The sequence below is a fragment of the Crinia signifera genome, chromosome 4 (genome assembly GCF_055691185.1).
Source record: "Crinia signifera chromosome 4, ASM5569118v1, whole genome shotgun sequence".
NCBI lineage: Eukaryota > Metazoa > Chordata > Amphibia > Anura > Myobatrachidae > Crinia > Crinia signifera.
The window spans coordinates 181,191,981-181,217,153 of NC_139220.1; the positions used below are offsets into that span (position 1 = coordinate 181,191,981).

The 25,173-nt window shown below is 43.8% G+C and overlaps 1 protein-coding gene across 3 annotated transcripts in view; it reads left to right on the forward strand.

Annotated features, from left to right (window-relative positions):
* The first annotated feature begins 19,061 nt into the window (after positions 1-19,061).
* Positions 19,062-25,173, forward strand: part of DMTF1 (cyclin D binding myb like transcription factor 1) — a 56,193-nt gene continuing 50,081 nt past the window's right edge. For all 3 annotated transcript variants that reach the window (XM_083183091.1, XM_083183092.1, XM_083183093.1), the window contains exon 1: positions 19,062-19,197. The gene's annotated coding sequence lies outside the window, so the exon portion shown is untranslated. The remainder of the gene's footprint in view (positions 19,198-25,173) is intronic.

Sequence of the window (25,173 nt, forward strand, 5' to 3'; positions counted from 1 at the left end):
GAAATTTAAAAAAACGGATTGGCCTGGCAAATCAAGAAAAGCATGAAAAAGAGATTGATTCATTGAGACCTAATGGGGTTATTGAATTCAATTTATGAATCCAAAAGGTTTCTAATTGTAACAGAGCTCGCTCTCTATCTCCTCCTCTTTTGGAAGCTGGCACGTGATCAATTAAACGGTATCTGAGGGTGGCAAGGGAGTGTTTGGCCGAGACAAAATGTCTGGCCACGGGTTGGTCGACATCCTTACCACTGAGCGCCAACCTTATTGCAGAACGGTGTTGGCCAGCCCTTTCCCTAAACGTACAGATCGTTTTGCCCACGTATACTAGACTGCACGGGCAGGTGATCATATAGACCACGTAACGGGACATGCACCCTAAGATGTGTTTAATGGGGAATTTTTTGCCAGATCTGGGGTGGGTAAAAAAAGAGCCCGCCTCCAGATGGCTGCAAGTGGCACATCCAGTGCACCTGTAGCAACCTGGCTTTTTGGTTAAAAAGTTGGATGGTGTGTACTGTTTGTTGGAAATATCGTTGTGCACCAACCAATTTTTGAGATTTTTGCCTCTCCTGTGGCCTATCATGAGATTGGACGATTTTAATGGTTTTATTCCAGAGTCAGTGTTAATCAGAGGCCAATATTTTTTGGCCACTTTCCTAACAGTGTTGCTCATGGTACTAAATTTATTGACGAAAATCATGGTTTTGGATAAATCTTTGTTTATATTTTTTACTTGTTTTAATTGTTCTCTAGTTTTGCTGAAAACTTTATTTTTTGCTATTTCCAGGTTTTTGGGGTCATACCCCCTCCTTCTGAATTTGTCAGACATGCTCTTTATTTCTTTGAGTGCCTCATGATCATCATTGGTGATTCTTCTTGCTCGCAAAAATTGCGAGTAAGGCAATCCTTGTATCGAGGCTATGGGGTGGTGGCTGCTGGCATGTAATGCCACATTGCAGTCAGTGGGTTTGTGAAAGATTTTGGTCACAAATTGGTTGTTATGCCATTTGATGTTCACGTCTAAATAGTCTATGCTATCATTACTGCACTGGAAGGTGAACTTTATGTCTTCACTCAATTGATTGATATTGCCCATGACTGTATTAAAGGAGGTGACATCACCGTCCCAGAGGACAATGATGTCATCTATATATCTGAAAAAAAACAGAGCATGTTTGGAAAAGGCATCATTATCAAAAAACAGATTTTTTTCAACGTCAAACATGTAAATATTGGCCACAGAAGGTGCCACGTGAGAACCCATGGCACACCCCCGCAGTTGTCTATAGAATAAATTGTCAAAAAGGAAATAATTCCTGGTTAAAGTCTTTTCCAATAGTTCCACAAACAATTGGGCTGGGGGGCCACCGTAGTCTTGATTATTAGAGATGAATCTGTGTACACTTTCCAGCCCCGCTTGTTGCGGAATACTCGTGTACAGAGACACAACATCGATGGTACACAATAGTAGGTTCTCTGGTAATCCAGAAAGAGCAAAGAGTTTGTCGAGGAGCATGTTAGAATCTTTAAGAAATGTTTCTTGTTTTTGTATCAGCGGCTGGACATAAAAATCAAGATATTTGGAAATGGGACTGTACAGGGAGTCCCTGGCCGAGATGATGGGTCGGCCAGGGGGTGAGACCAGGGACTTGTGTATTTTAGGGAGTGTATATAGTAGGGGAACTTTTGGATGGTCACAGATAAGACTGTTATGTACAGATTCTGACATCCATCCATGTAGGACCGCTTGATTGAGAATTTGATCCAATTCTGACTTGTAACTCCTGGTGGGGTCTTTATCCAATTTTTCATAGACAGCTGTGTCCCCCAGTTGACGATAGATTTCATTTTTATAGGAGTCCAGGTCTTGTTCTACAAGACCTGGACTCCTATAAAAATGAAATCTATCGTCAACTGGGGGACACAGCTGTCTATGAAAAATTGGATAAAGACCCCACCAGGAGTTACAAGTCAGAATTGGATCAAATTCTCAATCAAGCGGTCCTACATGGATGGATGTCAGAATCTGTACATAACAGTCTTATCTGTGACCATCCAAAAGTTCCCCTACTATATACACTCCCTAAAATACACAAGTCCCTGGTCTCACCCCCTGGCCGACCCATCATCTCGGCCAGGGACTCCCTGTACAGTCCCATTTCCAAATATCTTGATTTTTATGTCCAGCCGCTGATACAAAAACAAGAAACATTTCTTAAAGATTCTAACATGCTCCTCGACAAACTCTTTGCTCTTTCTGGATTACCAGAGAACCTACTATTGTGTACCATCGATGTTGTGTCTCTGTACACGAGTATTCCGCAACAAGCGGGGCTGGAAAGTGTACACAGATTCATCTCTAATAATCAAGACTACGGTGGCCCCCCAGCCCAATTGTTTGTGGAACTATTGGAAAAGACTTTAACCAGGAATTATTTCCTTTTTGACAATTTATTCTATAGACAACTGAGGGGGTGTGCCATGGGTTCTCACGTGGCACCTTCTGTGGCCAATATTTACATGTTTGACGTTGAAAAAAATCTGTTTTTTGATAATGATGCCTTTTCCAAACATGCTCTGTTTTTTTTCAGATATATAGATGACATCATTGTCCTCTGGGACGGTGATGTCACCTCCTTTAATACAGTCATGGGCAATATCAATCAATTGAGTGAAGACATAAAGTTCACCTTCCAGTGCAGTAATGATAGCATAGACTATTTAGACGTGAACATCAAATGGCATAACAACCAATTTGTGACCAAAATCTTTCACAAACCCACTGACTGCAATGTGGCATTACATGCCAGCAGCCACCACCCCATAGCCTCGATACAAGGATTGCCTTACTCGCAATTTTTGCGAGCAAGAAGAATCACCAATGATGATCATGAGGCACTCAAAGAAATAGAGAGCATGTCTGACAAATTCAGAAGGAGGGGGTATGACCCCAAAAACCTGGAAATAGCAAAAAATAAAGTTTTCAGCAAAACTAGAGAACAATTAAAACAAGTAAAAAATAAAAACAAAGATTTATCCAAAACCATGATTTTCGTCAATGAATTTAGTACCATGAGCAACACTGTTAGGAAAGTGGCCAAAAAATATTGGCCTCTGATTAACACTGACTCTGGAATAAAACCATTAAAATCGTCCAATCTCATGATAGGCCACAGGAGAGGCAAAAATCTCAAAAATTGGTTGGTGCACAACGATATTTCCAACAAACAGTACACACCATCCAACTTTTTAACCAAAAAGCCAGGTTGCTACAGGTGCACTGGATGTGCCACTTGCAGCCATCTGGAGGCGGGCTCTTTTTTTACCCACCCCAGATCTGGCAAAAAATTCCCCATTAAACACATCTTAGGGTGCATGTCCCGTTACGTGGTCTATATGATCACCTGCCCGTGCAGTCTAGTATACGTGGGCAAAACGATCTGTACGTTTAGGGAAAGGGCTGGCCAACACCGTTCTGCAATAAGGTTGGCGCTCAGTGGTAAGGATGTCGACCAACCCGTGGCCAGACATTTTGTCTCGGCCAAACACTCCCTTGCCACCCTCAGATACCGTTTAATTGATCACGTGCCAGCTTCCAAAAGAGGAGGAGATAGAGAGCGAGCTCTGTTACAATTAGAAACCTTTTGGATTCATAAATTGAATTCAATAACCCCATTAGGTCTCAATGAATCAATCTCTTTTTCATGCTTTTCTTGATTTGCCAGGCCAATCCGTTTTTTTAAATTTCATTTGCATATTGACATGTCGACACACACAGTGGACACACGGCATACCTATTACATGGTGTTTCATTGCCAGTTTGTAATGCTGATTAACGTGTTTTCTTAATGGTTATATTACTGTTGCATTTGTATACAATGTCACTGTGTTTCTCTTGATATACTTCAGCTTATTCTACTGTGGAGGGGTTTATCCATCCTTCAATTTCTTCGCTTGCAACAGCATGTAGCAAAGGGTATACATGTGCTTCATGTGTTATCATTTTTAAGTTTTTACATCTAAATATTGTTTCACATTCATTACCGATTTCACGTGTATTGCACACGTAAATGGTGCGGATTTTTACTTTTGTACACCGCGCTTTGGAGACATCTTTTTTTCATATATATTTTTTCCCTTTGTCTCTCTAAAATATTTGGCACGTATCCACTGTATCTGTGCCCTGAAATTCCCCCTTGTGATTGCACCGGTCTGCCTATTGCCATCCACATTAGCTATATCAGCAGCAGAGACGCTGTCGGATTTGGACAGCGCCTGCTTACATCCCCCGGCTACAGTTGCATAGTAGCACTAGCCGCTTGGGGTTATCCCGTCAGATACGGGTGCACTGGACATTCCACGGATGCCAGTGGGAACATGCGCAGTAGAGCGCATTTCCCCGTGAGGTTTGAGCCTACTCTCCTCCCGGTATAGTATGACGCTGAAGCGTTTGCACACGGCAGTCCACCGCAATCCAATGAGGGAGGGACACCGCACAGCAGCTCACATGGTTGCACTGTTTGTTCTATAAAAGTTTGGTGAGTTTTGTTTTTCATTTGTGTTCTTGATAAAAATCCGAAAGGATTGAAACGTTGAACTGAACGTACCTGTGTCCAGGTGTTTGATTTCTTGGTAAAATCCGTAGAGTGCCGCCCAAATACCCTGCATATCGTTGGTGGAGAATTTCCCTACCTGGGAAGGCACCAGGGTGAGTTACATTGCTTCATGTGGAGTGCCGACCCGACGACAGATATATATATATATATAGCAAAAACAGGCAGGATGGCACTCCCAAGGTTTGTCAATACTGCACGGCGGCAGATTCACACAAATAAATAGTCAAACACCAAAAGCTTGTGTCAACGTTTCGGGCAAAGCCCTTTATCAAGACAAGACTTTGAATGGCAACCCAAGTAGCTGTCCCTTATGGTTTGAGTGCCGGGACCCCTTTTGCTATATATATATATATATATATATGGAGAAAAAGTAGTATCAGAGTGCGCCAATTCATTTGCATACACAACAAATTTGTTGAACAAACAGTATAGTAATCCAGAAAAGAGTCATATAAAAGTTTATTCAGGAATCTTCCAAATGATGATACAGGCCCAACGCGTTTCGTCAAAAGCTTGACTTCATCAGGGGCATTGGAAGTAGAGCAGTACAAAGTGATTTCACACTATAGGTTTTCCATTGTTTGAATTAAAAAAACAATCAGCAGAAGTGTTCATGCGAAAAACAGTACTGGAAATGGTTTACGCACTAAAGATCAGCGACAGTGGTAGAGCACGGTATAATAGTTATCCAATGGTATCCAAAGTTAATCACAGTTTAGGGGGAAGGGTAAGTAACCCCAATAAACAATTAGAGCAGTGCAGACCGGAAGTGAACTCCTGAGATCCAAATGCTGAATGACATTCAGCATTTGGATCTCAGGAGTTCACTTCCGGTCTGCACTGCTCTAATTGTTTATTGGGGTTACTTTTTTAATTTCCACTTTATTTTTATTTTGAAATAAAAATGCCCAGAGAAGGGGGTACATATATCTTAAAACACATGGTTAGTCTGCATTATACAAATGAACTTAACATTTCTCTACCAATTCCATCTCCCCACAGTTGAGGAGTCGGCTTAGAGGCTGAGTTAGAGAGAATATATTTACACTTAGTTATTTTATCATCCGGCGAGTTCAGCCCTTTCATACTACCACAACCAGCTCCACTTTTCCCTTTTTTTCATAGAGTAGCTTGTATTACGTTGCTCTATCAGTGTTTTGACTGTTTATTTAATTTATGATTCAATGTGCTTTTTACCACTTATTCAGTGTTCATTGCTATGTGGTTAGTAATATTCTAAGCTACTATTCGGATTTAAAATTAAGTTAGATAGGGTGTTTAGGAGTGCTTATAAAGTAATTAATAGAGATGACTGGGGGAACTCGCCCGAGGATTTACAAATTTAGGAAATAACCCTTTTATAGGGACTTAGCACCATTATGACTATCCAGTGTTTCAATATTTACCAATTAGAGATTCACTACACTGGGTGTGCAGTGATTAAACCTGGTTACAAGGCTTCATTGATTCAATGCAGATGACCTAATCTTTATCCTAACTAACTAACTTAAAAAAGTAAGGATAATAATAAGAGAAAAAACTAAAAAGGAAAAAAAAAGAATAGGAAAACCTTCAAACCAGCCGAAACCCCCTTCCCACCCCCCCTCCCCCCATACCCACCCCTCTAATACAGAGCCGATTCATGTCCATCCTGTTATCCTTCCCAAACATCACATAAGGAAGAAGAAGCAAGGGGACAACCATAGATTCTGTCCGTAAACTAATTAATCCGCAGGGAGGGACTCAGACCTTCCAATATTTCCAAATCCTATGAAAAGTAGATTCTGACCCTCTTGCTAAATAAACAAATTTTTCATGCGCCATAGTCTCGTTCATCAGCGCCTTCCAAGTCTCTAGGTTAGGACTTTCTTTAGCAAGCCACTTCCTAGCTATACAGGATTTAGCCAGCAAGCAAGCTACAATTATGAATTGCTTCAGAAAGTTATCAATTGGGACTGTGTCAAATATGGTCAATACACAAGTTGATGGTATACAGTACTGTCTGGGTACACCCCTACCTATCAATTCTTTAAACACTGCTTCCCAGAAGGACGCCACCTTGGGACATGTCCACATCAAATGCCAATATGAGCCTATGTTTATCAAACATTTAGGACACTTGGGGTCAGCCCTGCCTCCGATCCTACACAATAATTCAGTGGTCAAATATGTTCTGTGTACAATATATAGTTGAATTTGCTGTAACCGTACTTGGCAGGTTGCTAACCGAATATTGCTCAAAGCTTGACGCCACCCTTCCATAGATATAGGACCTATATCTTGTTCCCACTTATATTTCAGGTCCAGTAGCTCATCTTTCTGGATTTCATGATTAAAAGCCCTATATAGATAAGCAACCTGATGTCTGTTCGGGCATCTCTTTAACAATTTTTTAGTTGAGGACGTTTCCAGCCTTAGAGTGGTGTTCCTAAATTGGACATCACAGGCATGGCGTATTTGGATATAGCTAAAAAAAAATTTATTTGGGAGGGAGAACTCAAGTTTTAAAGATTGGAATGTTTTGAACTGTGAATTCTCATACAGCTGCCCTAACGTTTGTACACCCTGTTCTCTCCATATCCTAACCCCTTGAAGTTTCTTTAACTCTGACAAAGCTCTAGCATTAAAAAGTGGGGTCTCAGGATCTATACCCTTGGTTTCTAATAACTCTTCTACTTGTTTCCATACATATATCAACTGTCGGATGATTGGGGGCCATCTACGTTTCACATTACCACTGAGAAAGCACTGAATAGGGGTGTGGCCTGAGGATAGGATCTTAATAATTTCTATATAGCTACCTTCCCCAGAGTCCTCTTGAATTAACAGTTTAAGATGTACCAGTTGTCCTATCAGGTAGTACAGCCAGAAATTCGTTAACGCCAAGCCTCCCTCGTCCTTTGTTCGCATCAATGTTTTCAATTTTATTCTAGGTCTCCTATTGGCCCAAATTAGGGAGGAGATTAATCCCTCAATCTGTCGAAATATACGGCGAGGGAGGTATAAAGGCGAATGCTGTAGGACGTAGAATATTCTTGGCTGCACCACCATTTTTACTAAATTAACCCTGCCTGTGACTGTCAGTGGCAGTCGACCCCACGGCTCGATCTTTGACTTTATATATTCTATTTGTGGAAGTATGTTTAAAGTTATAAACTTATTGGTGTCCCGGGATACCCAAATACCCAGGTATTGAAATTCCGTAACCCATTTTAATAAAGTTGGAGCAGATATACTTGGTGGACATGGTCCTTCCATCGGGAGGATACAAGACTTGCTCCAGTTAATTCTGAGGCCCGAATATCCACCGAACCTCCTGACCAGCCCCACCACCACTGGCACAGCCTCCAGATGATTGTGTACAAACAACAACAGGTCGTCTGCATACAAGGCAATTCGATCCTCTTTTGCCCCAATATTGATTCCCTGTAAGGATGTACTATCCCTGATGAGGCATGCCAGCGGTTCGATGGCCAAGGCGAAGAGGCCTGGTGACATCGGGCATCCCTGACGTGTGCCCCTTGCTATTTCAAATCCACCAGAGATATAATTATTAACAGACACTCTCGCGGTAGGTGACTGGTATAACAACTTTGTCCAATTAATGAATATGGGTCCAATCCCGATCCACTTCATTACCTCCCATAGATAAGCCCATTCTACAGTATCAAATGCTTTGGCCGCATCGAGAGAGATTACAGCCTCCTCCTGCAATCCCTCCCGATGGGCCTGTATATGCAGAAATAGCCTTCTTAAATTAGAGGTGGTCGACCTTCCCGGCATAAAGCCAGCTTGGTCACTATGTATCACGTCAGGTAGGGCCAGATTTAACCTGTTCGCGAGGACTTTAGCCAGTACTTTCACGTCATTGGTTAACAAAGAAATAGGTCTGTAAGACTCAACTTCTTTAGGATCTTTATCCTTTTTTAAAATTACAGTTATAAGAGCCTCTGACATTGACGTTGGAAGCTTCTTAAGTTTATAACTTTCATTAAACAATGACAGAAAGTTGGGGGTGAAAAATCTACTATACTTCCTGAGGTATCCCATCTAACCCAGGAGCTTTTCCTATTGGGATTGAGCCTAAAGCCTCTTCAATCTCTTTTAATAAGATAGGGGCATCTAACATATCCCTAGCCTCTACAGATAGAACGGGATGTTTAATAGTGGCTAAATAATTTGCAATTTCTTCAAGGGAATACGTTTGACGAGACTGATATAGTTGGTAGTAGAACTGCCTAAAACTTTCCGCTATATCTGGGGTTTGATATACATAACCACCCTCCTTTTGCTTAATTTCCGTAACTGTATTAACTGCTCTCCCTGTATGTATTATATTTGCAAGAAAACTCCCGGGTCTGTCCCCCTCCAAATACCTCCTATGGCCAGCATACAGTTACCGAAACTTTTCCTTTTGAGAAAGGCAGTCCAACCAAATTTTTTTAGCCTCCCTCCATCTTAACTTATGTTCCTCCGTAGGGTTATGTAGATAAGCTGCTTCCAGAGTGCGGCATTCAGCCTCTAATTCACCTTCCTTAATTCTAAAAGAGGCCTTAAGGCCAGCAACCTCTCTTATCAGGCTACCCCTAACACTAGCCTTAAAGGCATCCCAGATAATATCTGATGTAGTAGAGCCTTCATTGTTAGTCAAAAAGTCTGCCCACATAGCTTCCAGCCTCTCTCCAAATTGGGCTTGAGTCAGCCAGAAAGTATTTAACTTCCAAAACGAATAGCCCCTTTCGGCGCCCGACTCCAACGTAAACTGTAACGGGGAGTGATCCGATATTCCCCGAGTTAGGTACTCAATATCTTGTATATCAGGGATCAGTTCCTCTGAGACAAGGGCCAGATCGATCCTGGAAAAAGAGTTAGCCGAGCTAGAAAAAAATGAATATTGTTGTTGAGCTGGGTATTTCTCCCTCCAGGCATCCCTTAACCCCATTTCTTTTACCACATCAGAAAATCCCGTTTTCCGAGTCTCCCCATTCATGCCGGTAGCATACTTCCTGTCTATTTTTGGGTCCATGATTTTATTAAAATCCCCCAGCATTATAACCGGTAAATTAGGGTAGGATGCTGAAAATTCTGCCGCTGCTTTAACCACATCATACGAAAAAGGTGGGGGAACATAAACGGACATCAATACCAAAGCCTTAGATCCCAGCCGGCACTTAAAAAACACATATCTCCCCCACTGATCAATAACCACCTTATCAGCGGAAAATACTACTCCCCTCCGGACAAGAACAGAGACCCCCCTGGAGGCGGAAGTGTGGGTCGAATGAATGGCATACCCTATCCAAGGTTTTTTTAAAGCCAACACTTTTCCCCCTACCAGGTGGGTCTCTTGTAGGCAGATGATATCTGCCGCTTGCTTACGAATATAATTCAGAACAAGGGACCGTTTGATTTTGTTATTCAACCCCCTAACATTCCAGGTGAGAAATTTATAGTTTACGGAGCTTTGCTTTACCTGAGTATTTCTCCCCATAAAGTTGTTTTACAAGTGAACTGAATCGGCCTATCCAACCCTCCCTCCCCCACCACTAACCCCTCCCCCCCACCCCCCCTCCCTGCATGTCCACCCCCACCCTTGACATGCCTCATCCTTTTCCCTCCTTTACTTTCCCAGAACCCAATACAGTCAAACATACTATTAGGGCAATTAATCACTGACCACTAGCTGGGGGTGCTTCCCCCGCCCCCTAACTTAACCCCAACACTGAACCCACTGACCAACCCCGCCTCCACTATAGTGAACAGAAAAAAAAAAAAAAAAAAAGAAATATAACACTCCGGAAAATGTATCCAATTAAAGGGATATAGATAGAGTATCTCAAATTTTGCAATCCCTATACATATGGTCACCCGAAAGTGATACGGATACTTTATATAAATATTCGGATACACAGACATACTGACTCCGGTAGCCCAGTATCCTGCAGATGCTCCTCGTACGTCAAACCATTCTAACACTTATACATTTGCACAAACAACATGATTACTCCAATTATACAGTATCTTTCTAATGTGCATAGACCCAAATATTACGAGAAGGTAGGTAGGAAAAAAAAAAAAAAAAAAAAATAAATAAATAAAAAAAAAAAAAAAAAAAAACATTCTAGCAGAATGTATCAAAATAAGGAAATATACATAATATATCTCAAGTTGTGCAATATCTATACAAATAATCACCCAGAAGTGATACGGATACTTATATGAATATACAGATATAAAGGCATAATGGCTCCAATTGCCCAGTGTCATACAAATACCCCTCATACGTCGAACTAATTCTAACACCTATATTTTTATATAAAGAAAAAACCTAGTGATTTGAATTATACATTATCTTACTAATGTGCGTAGTTTCAATTAGTAAAAAAAAAAAAAAAAAACATTCTAACAGAATGCATCAAGATAAGGAAATATAAATAGTATATCTCAAATTGTGCAATATCAATACAAATAATCACCCAGAAGTGATACGGATACTTATATGAATATACAGATATAAAGACATAATGGCTCCAGTTGCCCAGTGTCATACAAATACTCCTCATACGTCAAACTGATTCTAACCCCTATATATATTTAAAAAAACCTAGTGATTTGAATTATACATTATCTTACTAATGTGCATAGTTTCAATTAGTACAAAAAAAAAAAAAAAAAAAACAGACATTGTAACAAAATGTCAGAATGTATCCAGAAAGGAGAATATAGATAGTATATCTCTAATTGTGCAGTCTCTATACAGCTAGTCGCTCCCAAATAATACGGATACTTATATGAATGTACAGGTATAAGGTCATAATGGCTCCGGTTGTCCAGTGTCATACAGATGTTCATCTTACGTTAGATTAGTTCTATATTAGTTCTATACATTTATAAATAGCATAGTGTCTCTAATTATGCAACATCTTGTTAATGTGCAGGAACCACCAAAAAAATAAATAAATAAATAAATAATCAAAAAAAAAAAAAAATAGAAAGGGGAATAAAAAAAAAAAATTATGTAGAGTGTCTCATCCTGGACCCTTCTCCTCAGCTACTTTCCTCCGCAATCTATTCACGGGAGGACAGCATGCGATGAGACGGAAATTTTGCATCTAACCAGGCTGCGGCTTCATTTGGGGAAAAAAAAAACTTTATGCTGCCTTCATGATTCACCCTTAACTTTGCTGGAAAGAGCATCGCATATTGTATTTGTAGATCCCTCAGACGCTTTTTTATCTGGTAAAATTGTGCTCTTTCTTGCTGTACTCCATTGGCGTAGTCTGGAAACACCGATACCTTTTTATTATTCCACATTAAGGGACCTTTAAGCCGAATCAACCGGAGAACCGCATCTCTATCGGCAAAATGCAATAATTTAAAAATAAAGGTACGATCTTTGGCACCTGGGGGAGGTGCCCTCATTGGAACTCTGTGGGCTCTCTCAACTGCGAAGTATTGTGAGAAAGATTCCCGGCCAAAAGAATTCACCAGCCAATTTTCAATAAAAAGTTCTGGCGCCTCTCCCTCTGATTTTTCCGGTAAGCCCACAAGTCTCAGATTATTCCGGCGTAAACGCCCCTCCATATCAGTAAGTTTTGCATTAATCATTTTAACCTGTGTGGCCATGTCCTCCACTCTCTCTACCAAAGGGGTGACTGTATCCTCAAGAGTTGAAGTACGAGTTTCCAGCTCCTTGGCCCGGTCCTGCAGCTTACTGACTGACTGGTGAATTATGTCCAGATCTCCCTGAACTTTCTCAATTTTATCGGCCAGTCTGCCTTCACTCGCAGCCAGTGCATCAAGCACTTTTTGAATAGAGGGTGTTAATTGGTCCTGTTGGTTTTCTACTTCAGGGGGAGTAACTGGGGGAGAACCTTCTCCTCTAGGATTAGTGGTTGGGGTCCCCGGCTGGCGTGCATATTTGGCAAGTCGATTAGCCGTGGTGGTATTCTGGGATTTTCCCATAGTGCCTGAATGTGAAGGCAGCCCAAACTGCTCCCCTCCAAAAAGCCTGCCTTCACTTAAGAGTCACTCTTTAGCCCAGGTCCCCGGCCAGACAATAGCCCCCAATGTAGACACCAAACCAAGCAGCAGCACAGGTATTACAGTCAAGGTTTGCTCCACGCTAAGTGGATTACTTACTGGCCAGGCTTCTTGCACAGGACGCAAAAAAAAACCAATCTTCTCCCCCCCGGGTGTTTAATACTGGTAGTCCACAGGGCGTCAGGTAATCCTGTCTCTTAGTCAGAGATACTCCTCAATGAGCCTCCGGCGTCCCCGTCGCTCCTGCTCCGCCAGCAGCAGGGGGACAATGTACAGAATAGGGCACAGCAGACGCTGCAGATGCCGGCTCTCTCACAGCCACCACAGCCGCGCTGCTCCCGCTCTGCCAGCAGCAGGGAGACAATGTACAAACTAGAGCACGGCAGACGCTGCAGACGCCGGCTCTCTCACAGCCGCCACAGCCGCGCTGCCTCCTTGACCCGGCGTTAATCTATAACGTGCGGCAGCGTCACCCCTCCAGCTCAGCGCAGCAGCCCGAAGTTTTCTATCCGGGCATCAGGCACGTCGCTCGCCTCGTCTCCACTTCGGAGAGGTAGCAGATATCTCCGCGGGGGGATCCAGGGGGAAGCAAAGGGTAAGTCAGCGGGGGCTCATTACAATGATATAGCCATTAACACGGGGCGGGAGAGCACAACGACCTGCTGCCTACTCCCTGCTATCCGTGGCCACGCCCCCAAACTTTATTGGGGTTACTTACCCTTCCCCCTAAACTGTGATTAACTTTGGATACCATTGGATAACTATTATACCGTGCTCTACCACTGTCGCTGATCTTTAGTGCGTAAACCATTTCCAGTACTGTTTTTCGCATGAACACTTCTGCTGATTGTTTTTTTAATTCAAACAATGGAAAACCTATAGTGTGAAATCACTTTGTACTGCTCTACTTCCAATGCCCCTGATGAAGTCAAGCTTTTGACGAAACGCGTTGGGCCTGTATCATCATTTGGAAGATTCCTGAATAAACTTTTATATGACTCTTTTCTGGATTACTATACTGTTTGTTCAACAAATTTGTTGTGTATGCAAATGAATTGGCGCACTCTGATACTCCTTTTTCTCCATCTCTAAACCTTCGGGTCCTGTCTAACAGGGGGCCCCTCAGAGGTGCTGCCTTCTCTCCGTGAGGCGCGGTTGGGTTTTCCGGTCTTATATATATATATATATATATATACACATATACATACAGCAGAAGCAAGGTGGCACTCGGAGATGGAAATTCAATCAAAGTGCTGCTTTATTGCAGAAATAGGTGTATGCATATATATATAGGATTCCTGAATGTTGGATGACGAGGTTGCTATTTTGAGAGTGTCCTGAACAGACTAACATAGGTAATTCGCCTCAGAAGATTACCCATAACAACCAGAATTATCCCAAACTGGTTGACTAAATCCACAATACCATATTGATGTTTAAAAAAAAATGTGGAACAAAAAATCATATGGATCAGCAAGGATTCTTGTTAGGATGACTGTTCCTATCGGTTTTACCCCTGATGAATTCGTAGTGACGAAACGTGTCGGGTATTTCGTGCAATAAAAAGATTATTCATCTTAAAACGGACTGTGCATAATCATTGCGAATACATCCAACATTGGACACATGGAAATGATCTCCAGAATGTATTTCTGATTTTAATTTTAACTGGGAGGTACATTTTATGTATTAGGTTGCGCACCCCAATTACTTTTTCTGTTGTATTTGTCTGTTGTTCCTCACTAACAGGAGGAATTTTGGTGGTGCTGCATATTAACTTATAGCGCAATTCAGAGTCAGACCCCCAACTCTCTCTCTCTCTTTATATATATATATATATATATATATATATATATATATATATAAAGTATATAAATAAAATAAAAATACATAAAATGCCTAGATGTCTGCCGTGGCACTCCAAAAATAACAAGACAACTATGAAATCGGTGGCGTAAATTTCGTAATCTGACTGATTTCCTCACATATAAGACTATCTACCACTCCTTCTGCAATGCTTTGGACACTGCCAAATAAACGTACTTCCAATCTCTCATCTCTTCGAATGCCATTAACCCTAAGCAACTTTTTAACACATTTAAGTCTCTTCTGTACCCTCCCCATCCAGCTACCATCAGTGCATAAGAACTTGCCTCCTACTGTAGGACAAGGTTGATAACATCCGAGATGAAATAATATGCTCCTCCACAACCTCTAACCCACTTTCTTCCCCACCTGAACCCTCTGGCACTTTCTCTTCATTTGAGACCACAAATGAAAAGCAAGTATCCACACTCTTCTTATCCTCCTACTCCACTACCTTTCCTCTTAATCCTATACATGCACAAGTCATTAAAACTCTATCTCATGTGCTTATCCCAACCTTAACTAAAATGTGCAGTCTCTCTCTACTGGTACTTTTCCTTCTCTGTTCAAACATTATTATTAACAGTTTCTTATATAGCGCACACTTATTCTGCAGCGCTTTACAGAGAATATTTAAACATTCACATCAGTCCCTGCCCCAGTGGATCTTACAATCTATATTCCATATCACATATACATGCACACACATTCATTCTTGGGTTAGTTTTGTTAGGAACCAAAATTAAGAAAGTGTGTGCGGCGAGAGTAGACAAGTCTCTCGAGTAGCTTGGAGAGGCATGGGAGCTGAGAGATATAATGGTAGTAAGAGATAGAGTTAGAGTCAGAATTGTGTTTCTTCAGAGTAATCACTGCATGTTTGGGGCAGTACGGATGGTGTAATGATTAGCATTACTGCCTCACAGCACTGAGGCCATGGGTTCGATTCCCACATTGGCCCTAACTGTGCGGAGTTTGTATATTCTCCCCGCACTTGCGTGGGTTTCCTCCGGGTTCTCTGGTTTCCTCCCACAACCCAAAAATATACTGGTCCACTGAGACAGCACTGACTAAGTTGTAAATGATCTGGTAACTACAGTAGTAAGTCTAAAGGCTATTACTCACTCCTTATTCTTCTAGATCTTTCTGCTGCGTTTGACACTCTTGATCACACTATTCTCATCCAAACAATGCACTCCCTAGGTCTTAAGGCCCCCATACATTAGGCCGACTTGTCCTTAGGACAAGTCGGACCCAATTCTCCTGTGAGCTGCCCGGCAGCTCCCCGGGAGGCTCACATACAATTTGTCACTTGATAAGCCAAATTTTACATGTGATAAATCGCTTGCGATTTACCACATGTAACAGGGAGCTGCAGTGGGCGGTGAGGAGCAGGGGGCAGGGGGGCACCGGTGATCCCTGAGCACTTAGCTGGCCGGGTCCCTGAGCACTTAGCTGGCCGGAAGCCACTGCCGTCAGCGGGAGCAGGGGGGGCAGCGCAGAGTACCAGAGAGCCGGGCAGGAGAAGACGCTGCCGGGCAGCGGCGGAACTCGGAGCAGCTGCAGAACACTTAAAAAAAAAAATAAAGCCCATTACAAACGCATAGGAAGCCATTGATTGGCTGAGACCTCTCTCAGCCAATTAGCGATTGGCTGAGAGAGGTCTCAGCCAATCAATGGCTTTCTATGCGTTTGTATGGGCTTTTATTTTTTTTTTAAGTGTTCTGCTCCCGGCACACTCGCTGCCGCTGCAGCGTCTTCTCCTGGTACTCTCCCTGGTACTCTGCGCTGCCACCCCTGCTCCCGCTGACGGCAGCATCTTCCTCCTCTGCCCGGCTCCCTGCGCCGCCCCCCTGATCCCTCCACCCGGCTCTGGTAGGTCCCCCCGCCAGCTGCAGTCCCCGCACGGCTCCAGGCAGCACATAAGATTTAGAAAATCTTATGTGCAGCCCGTCCGATCTCCCGACTCCGATCCGATGCGCACGAGGCCGCGCATCGGGTCGGAGAGGATGTCTACTTATGCGATTTAGGCCGATTTTACATCCCGATTCGTCCGAATCGGGCAAAATCATGCCCAAATCGCATAGTGTATGGGGGCCTTTAATGATACAGCCCTTTCCTGGTTCTCATCTTACCTATCTGATCGCTCTTTCAGTATTTACTTCTCTGACTCTACCTCCTCTTCACTTTCTCTGTCAGCTGGAGTTCTGCAAGGCTCAGTCTTAGGTCCTCTGCTTTTCCCATTCTTTACCTCATCTCTTGGCAAACTAATAAGCACTTTTAGATTTCAGAATCTGGTACTTGTGTATTATCACGGCGCCCGTCGCGTCGCATCGCATACCACTAATTAAGGTATGCGATGGACCCGATTTGAGGATTTTCCTGGGATGAGTGTACAATTTTAATATCGCGTTGCATGCCATTATAATTATAATCCGAAATGCTTGGGACCACGAGTATTCTGGATAAGGGATTTTTCCGGATTTTGGAATATTTATTTTAAACATACTTACCTGTCCCCTGGTGGTGCCCGTTGGTCCCTCAGTGTCCACTTTGTCCCCCGGCGTCCACGGCAGACCTCCAGCACCGCCTCCGGCATCTCCAGCGGTCCCAGGAGTGCATTGCGCGAGTTCCCAGTCGCGCCGGTGACGTCACCGGCGCGCGCACACACTCGCGCAATGCACTCCTGGGACCACTGGAGACGACGGAGAGGATGCTGAAGGCCTGCCCTGGACGCCGGGGGACTTGGTAAGTATAAAAAAAGGGTTGGGGGGGGGATTGAATTATTCCAACAAACCACGGTTTTTGGAATAATTTGGAAACGGGATGCCCGGATACGGGATACTCAACCTGTATCAGTAATCCAACACAAACATTATATTACAAATTGTTGATAGGAGGAAAATTATTCTCAAGAACCTTCTCTTCTTTCCTAGTAGTCTAGTATATTATATATTTCTATTTTCCATAAAATATTTCAAAATTATACTAATAAAGGTTAAAAATTAAATACCAAAAATACAAAAAAGTGTCCCCCCAAAAAGAATATACTTCTCTGCTTATTTGCAAAAAAAAAATCCTGCTAGTTTTTTTTGTACTCAAATGGGTTTATTTACTAAGATATGAGTTCTATTAAAGATGGGGTGTTGCACATAGCAACAAATCAGAACCAACTTCTTATTTAGCACCTTCTAGAAGATAATAGCTGGAATTTTATTGGTTGCTCATAGCAATATCCCATCTTCAATGGAACTTCCATCTTACTAAATAAACCCCAAAGTTTCTGAATTAAGTATTCCCACCATGAGTATTTTGGGAAGTGTCTTCTGTGTGATGGTGCACCCAGGGAACTGGCTATCATCTAAAGAAATCAGGTAGATAGGGGTAGGGTCCATAATCAATGGGATGACCAGTTCTTTAGCCAGCTTGGCTTACATGAAATTCCCTGCAGCTCCTCAGTTCAGACGGTGCTTCAGGATTACAATGATTACAGTCTTCCCTAACTTCCATGGGAAGGCCTGCAGCAGGTGCCAATGCCAGTGTATTATAAGCATAAGTTTTTTTTGGAAGCGCTTCTTGGGTTCCTGAGGCAAGACATGGGAACTTCCTAGCTGCATGGACTCCTCCACAGATCGTGATGGAGGTCTGGTATGTGGACTTATATGAAACTAGGAGTACTCAGTCAAAGGTAGATTGGAAACTAAAAGTGGCTTTTAAAATTTTGTAGAAGTGGCCTGACATGGGTAGCACAAGAGGTAAAATATGGCGTGTAGTGTCACTGGGTGGAAGAGTTTCTGTACTGCAGATATGGAAGAAAAGAATCAAAGGGGACAATGCAGTGTAATGAGGGCAGTGGATGGCCTGTCATGCAGGGCCACATTCCAGAAAACAAAACAGCATGTTAAGATCTGATTGGCTGGTACAGGTACATCTGAAACACCATTACCAGGCTGCATGGACTATAGAGCCATACAAATCATCTGCTGCATCTGCTATAAAGAGGTACATTGTAGCATACACCGCTAGAGAATCAGATCGGTTAATAATAAAATACATTTTTCGGGAGGGATTTCTTGAGGGTTCTCTGGTTTCCTCCAACTGTCCAAAACTAACTGAGGTTAATGAGCGCTGGACAAAACTGAAAAAACAAGTGAGAGAAAGGGTTATGCTACATTTAGAAGAAACTGAGATACTGTATGTTCAGACAAAGATAAATGATAACTGCATTTCATCTGGTTTTAATCAGCTGTAAAAATGGCAGAAGCTGGTTGGTTTGTACTTGGTTTCTCATCATGCCTTTTATCTCCCCCATAATTTGTTGTCAGGGGGGAGGGGGCACATATTCAAAACAATAAAATAGAGCAATGATAACAAAAGTTAGATGTTAATATAAAACGTACAGTATGCATCCTGCTCACGGCTATACAGTACGTCAATAATACAGTGCCAATGGCCTGTACTGGGCACAGTCCCCTGGATACAGGTAGCACAGGGTACACCACACCACCGGCCATATCAAGTAAGGGCAGAAGTGACGCCAGAATGCCGCTTCCGTTTGCTACGCAGCGCAGTAGGTGTGGGTTGCTTGCGCTCTATGGGCTGCTGTGTTCCTGCATCCTGGTACCTCGGAGCCTCCATCCTGCTCGTCAAGTGCCCGGACTGAAAACAGGAAGTGAGTATGAGGCCCGGCCCTGTGACAGCCAGCCGGGCCCGAGTGACAGCATAGCGGCCATATCCCCGGTGCTTCGGCTCCTGCTGGCGGGGGAGAGGCCGGGCTGTGACAGTCACTATCACACACGTCCTGTCAGTCTGTGTGCTGGCACCGACATACAGTACAATGAGTACATAGCGCTCATTAACCCCATCCTGGCTGCGCTGTGCTGGTGCCCGTGGGATGCTCCACTGCTGTATAATATATACGGACAGTCGCTGTGTATCAAGCATCTGTTATCTCCCAAATGCACTTATCAGCGCATCCCTGCACTATGTGTGTGCGCCATCTGCAATGTATCTGCTATATCCACTACATTCAATGTACATATCATAGATCACCCGCAATGCCTGATGAGAGATTTCCAGCTTTGTGTTAACTCTTCCAGCATTAAGAATCTATTGAGTTTTATGAAAAGGAATGGTATATAAAAACAAGATGAGTGTATGTATGTGTGTGTATATATGTGTGTGTATGTATGTATATATATATATATATATATATATATATGCCAATTTGAAAAAAAAAATGGCACTCACCTAAGGTAACAGCTGGATTTTTATTCCATAAACAGAATTGGCATCTCAAGCAAAGGTCAGGTCAGGGGCGGATTGGGATGCAAAACCAGCCCGGGAAATATACGGAAGCAGCCCTGTGGGTGGGGTCTGCTGAGGGGGTGGAGTCTGTCAAGAGGGGGGCGAATCCCGACTAATAGAATCTGATTCAGAGTTGCATAGAGTTGCATGCAGTTGCGGCCTTCATTCAATTTTTATGCAGAATCAAAAGCAAATGCCCTGGTACTCTGCAATAGAAAAATTGGTGTCATAATAAAAACTCTGGTGGTTTATATACCCACCACTACAATACCCATCACTGCATTACTTACCCCTCTATACCCATCACCAGGGCCGAAACTAGGGTTTCTGGTGCCCGGGGCAAGACATTGATTTAGTCCCCCCCCCCCAATTATTTTTATATATATATATATATGTGCTTACAGACAGCAGAAGGGTGATATTAAACCAACAAACAAGACAATATATCATATATTATTATAAATAGGGACAGTGCGCGCCGAAGGCGCGCGTTAAAAATTTAGGGCATTTTTTTTGGGGGGGGGGGGAGAAGTGGTGTGGTCACATAGTAGTATAAATTCACATTATAGCACACACCGTAATGCCCAGTACACATTACAGCACACACCGTAATGCCCAGAGCACATTATACCACAAACCGTAATGCCCAGTACACATTATAGCACACACCATTATGCCCCCCAGTACACATTATAAGCAATGGTTAATTGCTGCTGCCACTGGATAGAACACTGTCCCTGCATGATACACAATATGCCACACTGCAATGTCCAATATGTCACAAACATACCTCCCAACACGAGGCAGAGGAGAGGAGACCCCCAAAATTAGAGGGTTCACCTACTACCGTGGTACTCCTGCGAGGCTACATCTCCCATTTTTTCCGCTATGAGGGCATGGTCAGCTCTCTAAGAGCTGTAGCCACATGGGGTGCGGCCATGGAAAATGGAGGTGTGATACACATATGCCCCCAATAGTGCAGTGCCAGATACACATGACCCCAAAAGTGCAGTCCATGATGCCCATTATACCTATGCCGCACACTGTGATGCCCATTATAAATATGATCCGCACCGTGATGCTCCATTATACATATGCTCCACACCTGGATGCTCATTATACATATGACACACACATGATGTCCATTATACATATGCCCCACAACGTGATGCTCCATTATACATATGTCGCACACCGTGATGCCCATTATACATATGCCCCACACCTGGATGCTCATTATACATATGTCACACACATGATGTCCATTATACATATGCCACACACAGTGTTCCCTCTAAGCTGTGCGCACGTGCGCGCGCACACAACTCGACGAGCGTGCGCACAGACATTACAACAGAGCGCACAATGCAGCAGTGGTCCTTTTTTGCAGTTGTGGACTCAATTAATGTGTGTTTCACCCATTAACTACATTGTGTGCTGTGTTTTGAATGTTTACATGTTTAATATAATTTTGAAGTAAAGTTAACACAAATGCTGAACGTCATTTTCCAGTTATATATAAGTGAAGCACAAAAATTAATAAAATAAAATAAAATTTCCTTCCAAAGTTGCACAGCCAAAATCTTTTGCCGCACACAGCCTTCGTAAAATTACAGGGAACATTGGCCACACACCGTGATGCCCATTATACATATGCCCCACACCTGGATGCTCATTATACATATGTCACACACATGATGCCCATTATACCTATGCCGCACACCGTGATGCCCATTATACATATGCCCCACAACGTGATGCCCATTATACATATGCCCCACACCTGGATGCTCATTATACATATGTCACACACCGTGATGCCCATTATACATATGCCCCACAACGTGATGCCCATTATACATATGACGCACACTGTGATGCCCATTATACATATGCCACACACCGTGATGCTCCATTAAACTTATGCCACACACATGATGCCCATTATACATATGCCCCACAGCGTGATGCTCCATTAAACATATGTCACACACATGATGCCCATTATACATATGCCCCACAGCGTGACGATCCATTAAACATATGCCAAACACATGATGCCCATTATACTTCAGTAGGTATTATGCAGGCTGGAGTCAGACACAGTTTTAAAATTAAACATTGATTACCAGATGCCCAATTTGTCTGAGTGACAGTCAGTCAATGCCCAGGCCAGCGGCAGCGCAACTTCATGCTGTGCACCGTTGCCGCGGCTGGGCATCAGACTGTTTTGTCACTCACAGCTCAGCAGCCTAATGCAGTGCGCCAGGCGCTCGCCACAGACCCTGCTGTTGCTACCTCCTCCAAACTGCCTCTGGGTCTGCCAACTGAAAACCATCCAAAACATATATTACGCTCACACGGGACCCTCTTAACGCATGGGCATGATGGGCAGTTGCCCAAGGGCCCCATAATCCTACGGGCCCAAGCAGTAGCATGACAATGGTCCCGCAGACCCCGCGGTGACTTGAGGAAGCCAGCGCTGGTGGAGTCTGCGGGGAGAGCCGTTGCTGTGATGTTGCTGTGGGATGCTCTGCAGAGACATCACTGGGGCTTCTTAGCCGCATAGCCGCTGCTGCACGCAAGAGCTGGGAGCGGGGACGGGGTTTGCCAAAAAGTTTACCCACCTCCTGACCATCTTGCTGACCATCTCCCGTGAGCCCCTCCCACCCCCTACCACTGACAGCAGGCCCGGCAGTACATTGGAAACCTGCAGCCAGCCAGCCCTGGAGAATGGAGGTATCACTTCACACACAGCCAGCCAATCAAAAGCGGACACTTCTGATTGGCTGGCGGTCCTTCAGCGGTACCGCCAAATTAAAAATGCTTAATTCATGGAGTATTGTGGGATTGCCCCGCTCCAAGTCACTGTCATCATTCTACAGGAGTGTTCTACAATGTCAGTGTGGCTGCCCCTATATCTCACTACCGACCATCTGCAGGTCAGTATTAACCCTGTACAGAGAGGTGGAACTTAAATTGTAATTGATGCATTAATGACAGAGATTCTGTCAGGCTGCTAATCTGAACTTAGTCGGAGCAGCCGCAGCATGTATATTCGTAAGTGCGACTCCCATTGGCTGGGATTCAACTAGCACCACATTCCTTCCGCTATTGGACAATGCAGGAGTTGCTGCCAATCAACGGTTCCTGCTGGTGTTGGAAGAGGGACTATAGAAGACTGGCACTGGAGTGAGCTAGATAGTAGTTTTTTGGACCCATACACCCCGCTCCCTCTATGTCCCCACCCTGCTATATCCACCCCTTTTGCTGGCTAGTCTCCGGTCATGTCCCCCGTGAGCACCGGGTGGATCGTAGCTTCACTGAGGGCGGGCGGGCTGGCTGGAAGACAAACGGTCAGCGCATTGTGTTCCCTCACTGAGGGGGAACCACTGCGGTGCGTGTCCCCCTGTAGTTAACAGGGAGAGCAGGGACTGGTGCTGAGGGCACAAAGGTGCCTATTTACATGTGTGGCAGCAGGAGGTGCAGGGTACAACAGGGGTACTAATCTCAGGGAAAGGGGGGGAGGTGAGTTATCAGCACTGCTCACCTAAGGTTATTAATTGTGTGTGTCGATGTGGATTAGTGATCACAGACCCTTTCATCCTGTGTGTATATATACCCCTCTGTCACCCTGTGTATATGCCCCTCTGTCACCCTATGTACATGACCATCTGTCACCCTGTGTGTATATATATACCCCTCTGTCACCCTGTGTACGTGCCCCTCTGTCACCCTGTGTGTACCACTCTGTCACCCAGTAGACATTCCCCTCTGTCACCCTGTGTGTATGCCCCATTATCACCCTGTGTTTATATATACACCCCTCTGACAACTGGTGTGCATCACGGCAATGGCATATACTATGAGGTTATAACCCTTGTAGTGAGACCACATCTCTTTTCTGGGATCTACCGCTGACATCCCCCATACCCCTATCATGGGATACATACATAATACAGGCGACGGGGATGCTAGCGGTCAAAAGATTTTGTGAATGAGTGTCAATATATGTTTGTATAAATAAGTGTCAGTGCATGTATGTACTGTATGTATGTATGTATGTATGTATGTATGTGAGTGTAAGTTAATGTATGTAAGAGTGCATGCATGTATGTATGAGTGCGTCAGTGCATGTATGTATGTATGAATGAATGTCAGTGCCTGTATGTATGCATGTATGTGTGCAAGTTAATGTATGTAAGAGTGCATGTATGTAGTGTGTCAGTGCATCTATGTATGTATGAATGAGTGCCAGTGACTGTATGTACTGTATGTATGTGAGTGTAAGTTAATGTATGTAAGAGTGCATGTATGTATGTATGTATGTATGAGTGCGTCAGTGCATGTATGTATGTATGAGTGCCAGTGACTGTATGTATGTATGTATGTATGAATGAATGAGTGTCAGTGACTGTATGTACTGTATGTATGTGAGTGTAAGTTAATGTATGTAAGAGTGCATGTATGTGTATGTATGAGTGCGTCAGTGCATGTATGTATGAATGAGTGTCAGTGACTGTATGTACTGTATGTATGAGTGTCAGTGCATGTATGTATGAGTGCGTCAGTGATGCGTGAATGAGCGTCAGTGCCAGTAATGTAGTGGGCGGTATAGCGGGGTCAGTAATGTAGTGGTGCGTGTATGTATTAGGCAGGGGCCCACCCTCACACTAACAAATGTAACATAGATACACATATACCCCCTGAGATCTCCTTCAGACAGATACCTCATAAATCCACCTCCCCTCCCCCTGACACTGACAACAACCTTACAGCCCCCCACCTCAAACTTCTCACATGTACTGTACTCACTGACAGCCCACAACCCACGTAAACAAAACCCCTCCTCCACACAAATACCTGTCCTCACACCACAGTCTCAGCATACACGGCAGGCTCAGCTCCTCAGCTGACAGCAGGCAGCACATGTTCCAGATGAGACACCCAGTACTTGCTAAAGTTGCTAGCAGCCAGGAAGGTCGTCCTCCGGGGGCAGGCAGGCTCAGTCTGGGAGGAAGCACTGCTACAGCGTTCTGAGTTCTCAGCTGTTGGCTGCAGTGCTCCTCCGTTCTCTCTGAGTGCTCTCCCAGAATGCAGTTTGCAGCAATCTGGGAGACACTGGAAATGAAAAGCAGTTTAGCGATGTTGGCCACCACATCTTTACGTATTTTTGGATGCAGAGGGCGGGACCTGCTCTTCTTTCAGCCCTGCGGCTTACTGTCACTAGCGCTGCTGCCACACGAAAGTACCGCGGGAGGATGGAGCTGCTCCGGCCACGCATGCGCAGCAGCCCTCCCACGGCCATTTTAACTACTGGCACTGATGTGGGCAAGATGCT